This window comes from Bufo bufo, chromosome 2, assembly GCF_905171765.1.
Source record: "Bufo bufo chromosome 2, aBufBuf1.1, whole genome shotgun sequence".
Taxonomy (NCBI): domain Eukaryota; kingdom Metazoa; phylum Chordata; class Amphibia; order Anura; family Bufonidae; genus Bufo; species Bufo bufo.
This window is the reverse complement of record NC_053390.1, coordinates 821476273-821490014: the sequence shown is the minus strand read 5'-3', so window position 1 is coordinate 821490014 and position 13742 is coordinate 821476273.

The window sequence follows — 13742 nt, the reverse complement described above, 5'->3', positions numbered from 1 at the left end:
GGAGCTCCTGTTGCAGGGAGAGGACGTGGTTGATCTGTGCCAGCTACACGCACAAGAGAAACCCCTTCCTAAGGTGCGAGTAGGCGACAAAACCTACAGCGGTATTTGGTTGGGCCTAATGATGTTCTACGAATGGTGAGGCGTGAACAAGTACAGGTGATAGTAGATTGGGTTGCTGACAGTGGATCCAGTTCTTTCACATTGTCTCCCACCCAGTCTCCTGCTGAAAGACCACAGTTGGCACCTGCAGCTCATGTCCATCAGTCTTTCACCTCACCCCCTTGCAAATCAGCCAAGCAGTCTGAGCCCCAAGTCATGCAGCAGTCTCTTCTGATTTTTGAGGATTCTGTTAGCAGGGTTTCCCAGGGACATCCACCTAGCCCTGCCCCAGAAGTGGAAGAGATTGAGTGCACCGATGCCCAACCACTTATATTTCAAGATGAGTACAAGGGAGGACCATCGCAGCACGTCTCGGATGATGACGAAACACAGGTGCCAACTGCTGGGGCTTTCGAAATTGTGCAGACCGACAAGGAGGGCAGGGGTGAAAGACTGGGTGGAAGATGATGTGGAGGACGATGAGGTCCTCGACTCCACATGGAATCAAGGTCATGCGAGTGACCTATGTAGTTCGGAGGAAGATGCGGTGGTCGCACAGAGCCAGAAGCACAGCAGAAGAGGGAGCAGGGTGCAAAAGCGGAGCAGCCGTCCTCTAGACAGTACGCCTCCTACTGCCCACCGCAACAAGGGACCGAGCACAGCAACACCAACACCTGGGTCAGCAAGCATCTCCACAATGTCCCACGCAAGCGTTCAGCTCTCCATATCCCAAACACTAGAGAGGAAGAGGAAGTACCCCCCTACCCACCCGCGATCCCTAGCCCTGAATGCCAGCATTTCTAAATTACTGGCCTTTGAAATGCTGTCATTCCGTCTGGTGGAGACAGATAGTTTTAAAGGGCTTATGGTGGTGGCTGTCTCACAGTACGTCGTGCCCAGCCGCCACTACTTTTTAAGGCGAGCCATCCCTTCCCTGCACAACCAAGTAGGGGACAAAATCAGATGTGCACTGCGCAACGCCATCTGTGGCAAGGTGCACCTGACTACGGATACGTGGACCAGTAAGCACGGTCAGGGCCGTTACATCTCCATAACAGCACACTGGGTAAATGCAGTGGCGGCTGGGCCTGAGGCGGATAGCAGTTTGGCGCATGTGTTTCTACCACCGAGGAATTGCAGGGCGCTTCAGTTTGCCTCCTGTTGCTTCCTCCTCCTACTCTGCTTCCTCATCCTCTACCAGCTCCTCATCCGGCCAGCGTAACACCTTCACCACCAACTTCAGCACAGTCAGGGGTAAACAAAAGCAGGCAGTTTTAAAACTTATCTGTTTGGGGGACAAACCCCACACCGCGCAGAAGCTGTGGACGGGCCTTGAACAACAGACCTATGAGTGGTTTGTGCCAGTCAGCCTCAATTCCGGCCTGGTGGTGTGCGATAATGGGCGAAATGTCGTAGCTGCTCTGGGACTAGACGGTTTGACACACATCCCTTGCCTGGTGCATGTGCTGAATTTGGTGGTGCAGCGATTCCTTAAAAATTACCCCATGTCAGAGATGCTGCATAAAGTGCAGGCCATCTGTGCACGCTTTAGGCATTCTCACCCTGCTGCTGCTTGCCTGTCAGCACTGCAGCGTAACTTCGGCCTTCCCACTCACCGCCTCATATGCGATGTGCCCACAAGGTGGAACTGTCACAACCAGACAGCTGAGAAGCTCTGACAGGAGTCGTTCAGATCCTCCCCTTTGAGTTTCTTTGTTTTGGTTTCTGTTTCTCACCTTGTTAGGCTATCTCAGCTGTCATGCAGTCAGACTCATTACCTCCCTTTATATTCTCCCCCATAAGGTAGTTGGGTGTGGCTGATACAACTTCCTGGATTGAGTGTGCATGCTGTCTTTAGCTCCCAGCTACCAGTTCTCAGTTCACAGTCGTCTGCAGATCAGCTCCCAGCTTCCAGCTACCAGTTCGCAGTTCACAGTCGTCTGCAGATAAGTGCTGTTTTAGTATTTATGATTTTCTGTTGTCTGGATCCAGGTGACCCTGACTCCCTCCGTGTCTGTGTAGGGAGCCGGTGGTCGTGTCCCCTCACTATTGTAGGGCCTTCAGGTTAAGATAGCCGAGGTACGTGGATATGCGCCCATTCACCTTTAGAGTGGTCGCATAGGCTGAGCAATAAGGTAGAGCGGCAGGTCGATTGCAGGGGTCTCCCTTTTTGTTCCTTAGTTGTGGATCCAGTTAGTCATTGTTTATTTGTATCATATTGTTTCCTGTACACCATCCGTGACATTATCAGCCACCAAAACCGTCTCAAGCATGGATCCGGTTACACTTTTGGCTGAACGCTTCCAGGGTCTTTCATTGGAGGTAGCTGATCTCCGTAAGACTTTTTCTCAGTTTCAAGTGACCGGTTCAGCTTGCGTTCATGGAGTTTGTGCTGAGCCTAAGATTTCGCTCCCTGATACGTTTTCCGGGGGTAGTGAGAATTTTGTACGTTTTAGGGAGGCTTGCAAACTCCATTTTCGCCTTCTTCCCCATTCTTCCGGTGATGAAGAACGAAGGGTGGGCATCATTATATCGCTGCTCAGGGGTAATGCTCAGTCCTGGGCCTTTTCGCTGCCGGAGGGGGCACAACCCCTCCGTTCAGTGGATGAATTCTTTTTAGCCCTGGGTCAGATATATGATGATCCGGATCGTATTGCTCTGGCTGAGTCTAGACTACGTCTGTTATGCCAGGGTAAACAATCCGCAGAGATATACTGCTCAGAATTTCGGAGATGGGCAGCAGATACGGGTTGGAATGATGCTGCACCCGAAGTCAATTCTGCTATGGTCTTTCTGAGGGATTAAAAGATGCATTTGCCTTTCATGAAAGACCTACCTCCTTGAATTCTGCTATGTCTCAGGCTGTTCGTATTGACAGGCGTCTTAGAGAAAGAGGAGAGATTTCTCCTTCTTGTCATGCTCAGTCCCGGGACAGTGCACCGGTGTCATTCTGTGCACAGGGGTCTCAGTCGCTGTCAGCCCCTTCTGAGCAGGAGCCCATGCAGCTGGGGTTGATTGCCTCTGATAATAGAGGATTCAGCCCGCAGGGCAGGGTTTGCTTTTGTTGTGGAGGTATAAATCATCTGGCAAATGTTTGTCCCTCTAGGAGATTCAGGCAGTTTTCTGGGAGTAATAAAGAGACAAAAAGGAAGAAATCTTTTAAGAATATTCCGTCTGTTACTATTGGCAGGGTTGAGGCGGAAATTGAAGAATTGTCTTTTGCTTGTAGTTCCCGTTTTGTCCTGCCTGCTAGGGTGGCGCTAGAGAGCAAGAGCATTTTTTGTGAGATTTTTGTGGATAGTGGAGCAGCTGTCAACCTCATTGATAACCAATTTGCAATAACTCATGGTTTCCAGGTATGCACTTTGCGAAAAAATATTCCTGTTTTTTCTATTGATTCAGCTCCACTTTCTCAGAAATCATTAAAGGGCATAGTTCACAATATCCGTTTAATTGTGAATGATACTCATGTTGAGGATGTCATGTTTCGTCCTTAGCGGTTTGCCTACTCCTCTAGTGTTGGGGCTACCCTGGCTCACTAAACATAACCCCACCATTGATTGGCCAGCGAGGCAAATAAATGGTTGGAGTGACTTTTGCAGAGAGAATTGCCTCATAACATCTATTTCTGAGGTTTCTACTAAAACCGTACCACCTTTCCTCTCTGAATTTTTGGATGTTTTCTCTGAAAGTGGAGTTCAGGATTTACCTCCGCACAGGGAGTATGATTGCCCTATTGATCTCATCCCAGGTGCCAAGCTGCCTAAATCTCGTTTATACAATCTTTCCCAACCTGAGAGGGTCGCGATGCGTGCTTATATCTCTGAGAGTCTGAGAAAAGGACACATACGACCCTCAAAGTCACCTGTTGCCGCTGTTTTTTTCTTTGTTAAGAAAAAAGATGGTTCTTTAAGACCTTGTCTGGATTTCAGGGAGCTGAACAGTATCACTATTCGTGATCCGTATCCGCTTCCTTTAATCCCAGATTTGTTTAACCAGGTTGTTGGGGCGAAAGTCTTTTCCAAATTAGACCTAAGAGGGGCATACAACCTGGTTAGGGTCAGAGAAGGAGACGAATGGAAGACGGCTTTCAATACCCCTGAGGGCCATTTTGAGAATTTAGTTATGCCTTTTGGTTTGATGAATGCCCCAGCCGTTTTTCAACATTTCGTCAACAGCATTTTTTATCATTTAATGGGAAAATTTGTATTAGTGTATTTGGATGACATTTTGATTTTTTCTCCTGATTTCAAGACTCATAAGGAACACTTATGTCAGGTCTTACTCATCCTGCGGGAGAATAAATTATACGCGAAACTGGAAAAATGTGTGTTTGCGGTTCCAGAGATCCAATTTCTGGGGTTTCTTGTCTCCGCTTCTGGTTTTTGCATGGACCCCGAGAAGGTCCGCGCTGTGCTTGAGTGGGAGCTTCCTGAGAATCAGAAGGCGCTGATGCGTTTTTTGGGCTTTGCTAATTATTACAGGAAATTTATTTTGAATTATTCCTCTGTTGTTAAACCACTCACGGATATGACCAGAAAGGGGGTAGATTTTTCTTCCTGGTCGGTAGAGGCGCGTAAGGCTTTTTCTAATATCAAGGAGAGTTTTGCTTCCGCTCCCATCCTAGTACAACCTGATGTTTCCTTACCCTTCATAGTTGAGGTTGATGCTTCTGAGGTAGGGGTGGGTGCGGTCTTGTCTCAGGGTTCCTCTCCTGCCAAATGGCAACCGTGTGCCTTTTTCTCAAAGAAGCTCTCCTCCGCAGAGAGAAATTATGATGTGGGAGATAGGGAATTGTTGGCCATCAAGTTGGCTTTTGAGGAATGGCGCCATTGGCTAGAGGGAGCCAGACACCCTATTACCGTGTTTACTGACCATAAAAATCTGGCCTACTTGGAGTCAGCCAAGCGTCTGAACCCGAGACAGGCCAGATGGTCTTTGTTCTTTTCAAGGTTTAACTTTGTTGTTACGTTCCGCCCTGGGGTTAAGAATGTGAAGGCAGATGCCCTGTCACGTTGTTTTCCGGGAGGTGGGAATTTTGAAGACCCGGGTCCCATTTTAGCTGAAGGTGTGGTGGTCTCTGCTCTTTTTCCTGAATTGGAGGCAGAGGTGCAGGCAGCCCAGTCAGAAGCTCCTGATCTTTGTCCTCCTGGGAGGTTGTTTGTGCCTCTCGCTTTGAGACACAAGATCTTTAAAGAACACCATGATACTGTCCTTGCTGGGCACCCGGGGACAAGAGCCACACTGGATCTCATTGCTCGGAGATTCTGGTGGCCTGCGCTTCGTAAGTCGGTTGAGGGTTTTGTGGCAGCTTGCGAGACTTGCGCTCGTGCCAAGGTCCCTCACTCACGGCCATCAGGTCCTCTCCTTCCTTTGCCCATTCCTTCCCGTCCTTGGACACATCTGTCCATGGATTTCATAACGGACTTGCCTCGTTCCTCGGGGAAGTCTGTGATTTTGGTGGTGGTGGACCGTTTTAGCAAAATGGTGCACTTTATCCCTTTTCCCGGTTTGCCCAATGCTAAGATGCTGGCGCAGGCATTTGTTGACCACATTGTCAAATTGCATGGGATTCCTTCAGACATAGTCTCTGATAGGGGCACGCAGTTTGTTTCCAGATTCTGGAAGGCTTTCTGTTCTCGCTTGGGGGTCCGCTTGTCATTCTCTTCTGCTTTCCATCCGCAGTCGAATGGCCAGACAGAGCGTGTCAATCAGAATCTGGAGACATATCTGCGCTGTTTTGTGGCGGAGAATCAGGAGGATTGGTGTTCTTTTTTGTCCCTTGCTGAGTTTGCTTTAAATAACCGTTGTCAGGAGTCCTCTGATAAGTCACCATTTTTTGGTGCATATGGGTTTTATCCGCAGTTTGGGACTTTCTCTGGAGAGGGCTCTTCTGGTTTGCCTGATGAGGACAGATTCTCCTCGTCTTTGTCATCTATTTGGCAAAAGATTCAGGATAATCTAAAGAATATGAGTGAGAGATATAAGCGTGTGGCGGATAAGAGACGTATGCCTGGTCCGGACCTGAATGTTGGTGATTTGGTGTGGCTGTCTACCAAGAATATCAAATTGAAGGTTCCCTCCTGGAAGTTGGGTCCTAGGTTTATTGGGCCTTATAAGATCCTGTCTGTCATCAATCCTGTTGCCTACCGTCTTGATCTTCCTCAGACTTGGAAGATCCATAATGTTTTCCATAAGTCCTTATTGAAACCTTATGTTCAATCTATTGTACCCTCACCTTTGCCTCCTCCTCCGATTATGGTTGATGGGAATCTTGAATTTCAGGTCTCTAGGATTGTGGATTCTCGTCTTGTCCGCGGTTCCCTCCAGTACCTCGTTCATTGGGAGGGTTATGGTCCTGAGGAGAGGATGTGGCTCCCAGTGACGGACATTAAGGCCTCTCGCCTCATCAGGGCTTTCCATAGGTCCCATCCTGAGAAGGTGGGCCCTGAGTGTCCGGAGTCCACTCCTAGAGGGAGGGGTACTGTCACAACCAGACAGCTGAGACGCTCTGACAGGAGTTGTTCAGATCCTCCCCTTTGAGTTTCTTTGTTTTGGTTTCTGTTTCTCACCTTGTTAGGCTATCTCAGCTGTCATGCAGTCAGACTCATTACCTCCCTTTATATTCTCCCCCATAAGGTAGTTGGGTGTGGCTGATACAACTTCCTGGATTGAGTGTGCATGCTGTCTTTAGCTCCCAGCTTCCAGCTACCAGTTCGCAGTTCACAGTCGTCTGCAGATAAGTGCTGTTTTAGTATTTATGATTTTCTGTTGTCTGGATCCAGGTGACCCTGACTCCCTCCGTGTCTGTGTAGGGAGCCGGTGGTCGTGTCCCCTCACTATTGTAGGGCCTTCAGGTTAAGATAGCCGAGGTACGTGGATATGCGCCCATTCACCTTTAGAGTGGTCGCATAGGCTGAGCAATAAGGGAGAGCGGCAGGTCGATTGCAGGGGTCTCCCTTTTTGTTCCTTAGTTGTGGATCCAGTTAGTCATTGTTTATTTGTATCATATTGTTTCCTGTACACCATCCGTGACAGGAACTCCACCTTGCACATGCTGGCCAGACTGTGCGAGCAGCAGCAGGTGGTAGTGGAGTTTCAGCTGCAGCACGCACTGGTGAGTCGCTCTGCGGAACAGCACCACTTCACCACCAATGACTGGGCCTCCATGCGAGACCTGTGTATTTTGTTGCGCTGTTTCGAGTACTCCACCAACATGGCCAGTGCCGATAACGCCGTTCTCAGCGTTACTATCCCACTTCTATGCCTCCTTGAAAAAATGCTCCTGGCGATGATGGAAGAGGATGTGGCACCGGAGGAGGAGGAAGAGGGATCATTTCGTAGGGTTTCAGGCCAGTCATTCCCAAGTGGCTCCTAGAGTGGGTTCCTGCACCCACAAACCCAAGGTACACAATTGTCCAGCCAGGGCACAGTTCTGGAGGATGAGGAGGTGGAGGATGAGGAGGAGGAGATGCAGGAGCAGGAACCATGTTCATAGTAGGGTGGCACCCAGACCAGCTCATGGCCATCACTGGTGCATGGATGGGGGGATACAGAGGACACAGACGATACACCTCCCACAGAGGACAGCTTTTCATTGCCTCTGGGCAGCCTGGCACACATGAGCGATTACATGCTGCAGTGTCTCCGCAATGACTGCCGAGTTGCCCACATTCTAACTTGTGCTGATTACTGGGTGGCCATGCTGCTGGATCCCCATTACAAGGGCAACGTACCGTCCTTAATTCTGTCACTGGAGCCTGATCGTAAGATGCGCGAGTACAAGCCCACGCTGGTAGACTCGCTGCTGGTGGCATTCCCACCTGACAGTGGGGGCACAGTGGAAGCACAAGGTGAAGGAAGAAGAAGAGAAAGAGGTCGCCAACGCAGCTGGGGCACCGCCAGCACCTCAGAAGGCAGGGTTAGCATGGCCGAAATGTGGAAAAGCTTTGTCAGCACGCCACAAAAACCAGCACCATCAGCTGATATGGAACGTGTTAGCAGGAGGCAGCATTTCACCAACATGGTGGAGCAGTATGTGTGCACACGCCTACATGTACTGAATGACAGGTCTGCCCCCTTCAACTTCTGGGTCTCCAAATTGGGCACATGGCCTGAGCTTGCCCTGTATGCCTTGGAGGTGCTGGCCTGCCTTGCAGCCAGTGTACTCTCTGAACGTGTATTTAGCACGGCAGGAGGAGTCGTTACAGACAGACGCAGCCGCCTGTCCACAGCCAACGTGGACAAGATCACATTCATTAAAATGAACCAGGCCTGGATCTAACAAGACTTGTGTGTACATTGTGCAGAATAGACATTTATACCACCATCAAACATACATTCTTGTACTCAAGTCAAGTGCAATGATTCTTTGTTTTCTTTTTTTTTTATTTGTCCCAATATTTTGGGGGCTACCTACCACAATAAAAAATAAAAAAAAACATTGTTGGCTACCTGTTCCTCCTCCATTGCTGCCTCCACCTACAACACCACATTCACCGCCTCCTCAACCTCCGACTCCATATCCACCTCCTTCTCTGAGTTGCAGGTTCATAATTTGTAATTTTTAGTTATTTTATTTTATTTTATGTTATTTCCCTATCCACATTTGTTTGCAGAGCAGTTGCCATGCTCTTGAGCACATTTTACTGCCTTTTACATCCCTCTAGCCTTTTCAAGGACTATTTTAGAGCCAATTTTATGCAAAAAAGTAGTACCCTAAATTGAATAAATTCTTATTTTCAATTGTTGGGTGACATTTTACCATTTTTGGCGTATACAAACCCCTGCTGTGCCTGGGTGACAGGGGCCAAAATCTCTCAAAATCCTCTGTTCTATTGCTGGGTGACATGATCCCCCTTTTGCCGTGAATGAATCCCTGCTGTGCCTGGGTGACAGGGGTCTAAATCTCTCAAAATCGTCTGTTATATTGCTGGGTGACATGAACCCACTTTTGCTGTGAATGAACCCCTGCTCTGCATTGCTGACAGGGAACTAAATTTAGTGAAAACATCTGTTACTGATCGGAGGATGCACGACTACAAGCGCACGCTGATGATAGCATTCCCACCTAACAGCGGGGGCATAGTGGAAGCACAAGGCGAAGGCAGAGGAGGAGGAAGAGGTCGCCAACGCAGCTGGGGCACCACCAGCACCTGAGAAGGCAGGGTTAGCATGGCCCAAATGTGGAAAAGCTTTGTCAGCCTTGAAGGTGCTGACCTGCCCTGCACCCAGTGTATAGTGTGAACGTGTGTTTAGCACGGCAGAGAGCATTATCACAGGCCGCAGCCAATGTGGACAAGCTTACGTTTATTAAAATGAACCAGGCATGGATCCCACAGGACTTGTCCGTACCTTGTGCAGAATAGATATTTATACCAGCCTTAACCATCCATTCTTGTACTCAAGTGCACTTATTCTTAGTTTTATTTTGTTATATGTCCCATTATTTTGGGGGATACCCCAATTTAAAAATAAAAAATAACACAAATCAGTGTTGTCTACCTATTCCTCCTTCACTGCTGCTTCCACCTACACCGCCACGTCAACCCACACCGCCACATCCACCCGTCCACCACCTCCTCAACCTCCTACTCCTAGATCCAGATTGTTATTTTAAATTTTTCTGTATTTTATGTTATTTTAAGTCATTTTCCTATCCACCAGTTGCCATGCTCTTAAGCACATTCTGCCTTTTGCAGCCCTCTAGCTCTTTCCAGGACAATTTTAGAGCCTTTTTAGTGCCCAAAAGTTCGGGTCCCCATTGACTTCAGTGGGGTTGGGGTTCGGGTCCCGAACCCGTACTTTTTTTTTAAGTTCAGCCGAACTCGTCGAACCCGAACATCCAGATGTCCGCTCAACTCTAATCTCTAACTATTAGGCCTTGATTCTTAAATTGGGGTGAATAACCTGTCGACTGCTACTGTTAGGCCCCTTGCAGATGAGCGTGTGCGCATGAGGTCCGGATGTGTTACGTCTTCGATCAGGGAAAATCGTGCGAGTAGGTACGCAATTGCAGTCAGTTTTGACTGTGATTATGTTCCGATGTTCAGTTTTTATCGCGCGGGTGCAATTAGTTTTACACGCGCGTGATAAAAACACTGACTGTGGTACCAAGACCCGAACCCGGACTTCTTCACTGAAGTTTGGGTTTGGGTTAGGTGTTCTGTATATTTTTTTTATTTTCACTTATAACATGGTTTTAAGGGAAAATAATAGCATTGTTAATACAGAATGCTTACTAAAATGAGGCTTTAGGGGTTTAAAAAAATAAAAATAAAATATCTCACCTCATCCTGTTGTTTGCGCAGCCGGCATCATCTTCTTTCTTTTTCTTTCAGGACCTGCCAAAGACCTTTGATAACGTAATCGCGATCACCACTTGTTGAGCACAGTGACATCAGCGCAGGTCCTGCTGAAAACATTTTTTACAAAATGCTGAAAAACCACAGGAGCATTAGTTAATGCAAAAAACATGACCAGACTCTCAAAATGACCCTCTGGGGTATTAAACGCCTTCTTCCATTCATCCCCTTCCCTAATCCTGACCAGATTATATGCCCCCGTAAGGTCCAACTTGGAGAACACTTTGGCAATAACAATCTGATTAAACAAGTCAGGAATCAAAGGAAGGGGGTACGGATCATGCACCGTAATACGATTGAGCTCACGGAAGTCCAGGCATGGCCTAAGGGTTCCGTCTTTCTTATTTACAAAGAAAATCCCTGCCATTACTAGGGACTTAGAAGGTGTAATATGTTCCTTAGCCAAACTCTCGGCAATATACTCTCGCATGGCCACTCTTTTTGGTTAAGATTTGGGCAACTTCTCTCCAGGAATAAGATTGATAGGACAAGGACAATCATTTTCCCGATGCGACAACCACTCTCAGAAAATATGTCAGAAAAATCTGAAATAAAAGAGGGAACAGCGTTAGTAATCAAGATGGAAAGAGATGTATTAAGACAGTTGTCCATGCAATAATCACTCCAATCGAGAATCTGTCTCGCTTACCAGTCAATGGTAGGATTATGTTTGCTCAACCATGGTAAACCCAGAACCAATGGAGCAGGCAAACCCTCCATCACAAAACACAAAATGGATTCCTGATGAAAATCACCCACTCTTAAAAGGATGTCCTGCACCATCTGTGACAAACATTTCTGAGTAAGTGGTGCAGAGTCTATTGCGAACACCAAAATATTTTTTCTAATGCACTTGTCAATCCATGCATACGGACGAACTGACCATTAACTAGGTTAACCACTGCCCCACTGTCAATAAACACCTCAATTCACACAGTTTTGGACTCTAGCGCCACCTCGGCAGACAGGAGAAATCGGGCACTACCAGTAAATGGCAAAAGTAAGTTCTCTGAATCCCAACCCACACCAACAAGAGTGAGATGGGAAAACGTTTTCTTCTTGTTTTCACCTTGACGCAGAAAGTAAGGACAAACATTAACAATATGTCCCCTTTTCCACAGAAAAAAAATATACTCCCTTCTTATGACTAGAACTCTTGCAAGCAGGCCCAGGGCTAGTTCCCCCTAGCTGCAATGGTTCATCACCAGACAAACTCAGGAGTCTCTCCTCCCAAGGTGTCAGAGGAAGCCACCATGTTATATAATAGTTCGTCCTGAGAGTGTGGGACCTTTGTTCTCTCTCTCAGTCGTTTATCCATACGTACGGCAAGGGACATAGCCGCTTCCAGGGATTCAGGATTTTCGTGAAAGGCCAAGGCGTCCTTTAGCCTCTCAGACAATCCTTGACAAAATTGACTATGGAGAGCTGGATCATTCCACTCCGTATCCGTAGCCCATCTCCTAAATTCAGAGCAATAGATCGCCGCAGAATGCTCTCCCTGTAGTAAACCACGTAACTTGGTCTCTGCCAGGGAGATCCAATCCAGGTCATCGTAGATAAGGCTTAGAGCTCTGAAAAATTAATCTACCAACCGGAGGGACTGTGATCTGGTCGGCAGAGAAAAAGCCCAAGACTGAGCATCCCCTTTAAGCAACAAAATAATAATTCCAACTCTTTGACTCTCATTCCCAGATGAGAGCGGGCGTAACTTAAAGTACAACTTACATGACTCTCTGAACCGAATGAAGTTGTCACTTCCCCCCGAAAACCTGTCCGGAAGTGCAACCTTAGGTTCAGGACAGGACTGGTAAGCACTACTGACACCAGCAACCTGTGATCCCTGGATCTGCGAACGGACGTCAGCTACCTTCAAAGACAGACCTTGCAATTGTCCAGCCAGTGCAGCAATAAGATCCATAGCCTCACTAATACAGACAACAAATGATGGTTTGCAGCGGTTAATAATATCATGGCGCAGTGTGGTAAATACACTCCACGCTGAACAGAGAAGGGAAGGGGAGAGGTATTAGGCCTGGAACCTAGGGAAAGGGAAATGGTCACACCTAGTGAGTCCCTAGACCGAGCCCCAGACTGCTATCAGTATGAACAGACTTTGATGGTAGGAATGTTCATACGCAGGAACCTAAACCGGATCTCACCCAAACAGGGCCCTGCAGATAGTGACAGGACACGGATGGCCTATTCCTTCCCAGATAAAGGAATAGGAGACCTCCTCAGGCCTAATATTAGCAGGTAGGGGAAAACAACAAACAGAGAAGATGCACTTAACTTCAAGAAGTATGCATACGGGAAGGAACTCAGAGAGAACCAACACCAGGACTTTCACAAGCAAGCTTTTATCTACAGCATAGCATGATTGGTGAGGCCAGACTAAATAGAGGAAGAAATGACCGACCACTTAAGCTACACCTGAGACAAGAGGTGTGGTCATCCCAAGCAACAACACAGAAAAGTAAAACCAAAGAGGCTGTCTATCATGTGCAGCCAGGCTCCTCAATCTTCTAGTCCCTGTCACAGGCAGGACTGTGACATCACCACTGCCACAAGTGTGGCCACTCATGGTTTTGTCATTGGATCTGCAAGGGTAGAGCAGGGTGTCACCCACACAATGTACCCGGATCCAATCGAGGTTAATGGCATCAAATAATATCCAGGTGTGGTGTCTTCAGTAGCTGGAGGTTGCAAAGTGAGACCACTAGTATGCTGGCGCTAGTAATGTGGGACCTAATATGCTGATAGTCCCTGCCTAAAAGGAGTACTTGCCCCGAAAGGTGCAGCCCTACTTATCGGTGGCTTTCACTCCCTAGCAAAGGTAGCCCAAATAACATGTTTCACCAGGTTCAAGGACCGGTTCACCAGGGGATTCAATCGTATAATGAGCATAGTCGCCCAAATGGTCTATCTGGTAGATGATAAATGCGGCCAGTTAAACAAAAGTTTATATTACCCACCTCAACTCCAACCGGCGTGCGCGAGATAGCTATGCACATGCGCCAATTATGTTGTGGCAAAAACTGCTTATCCTAAATACAGGGGCACAGCAAAACAATCACACCATCGATACCTTTACATGACCACATGACGTGTCACATATTGCCGTGGATACCCTCACATGACCAAATGAAACGTTGCCAAGTACGTCCCGGGCAAGCGCAGAGAGAATGAACTTAATAGAGCTACAATAAGACGCATGTGTTGCTAGATAGTCATGATATTTTCAATAAATGGAGAGTAGTGATATTAGAAAAAAAAGCTAAA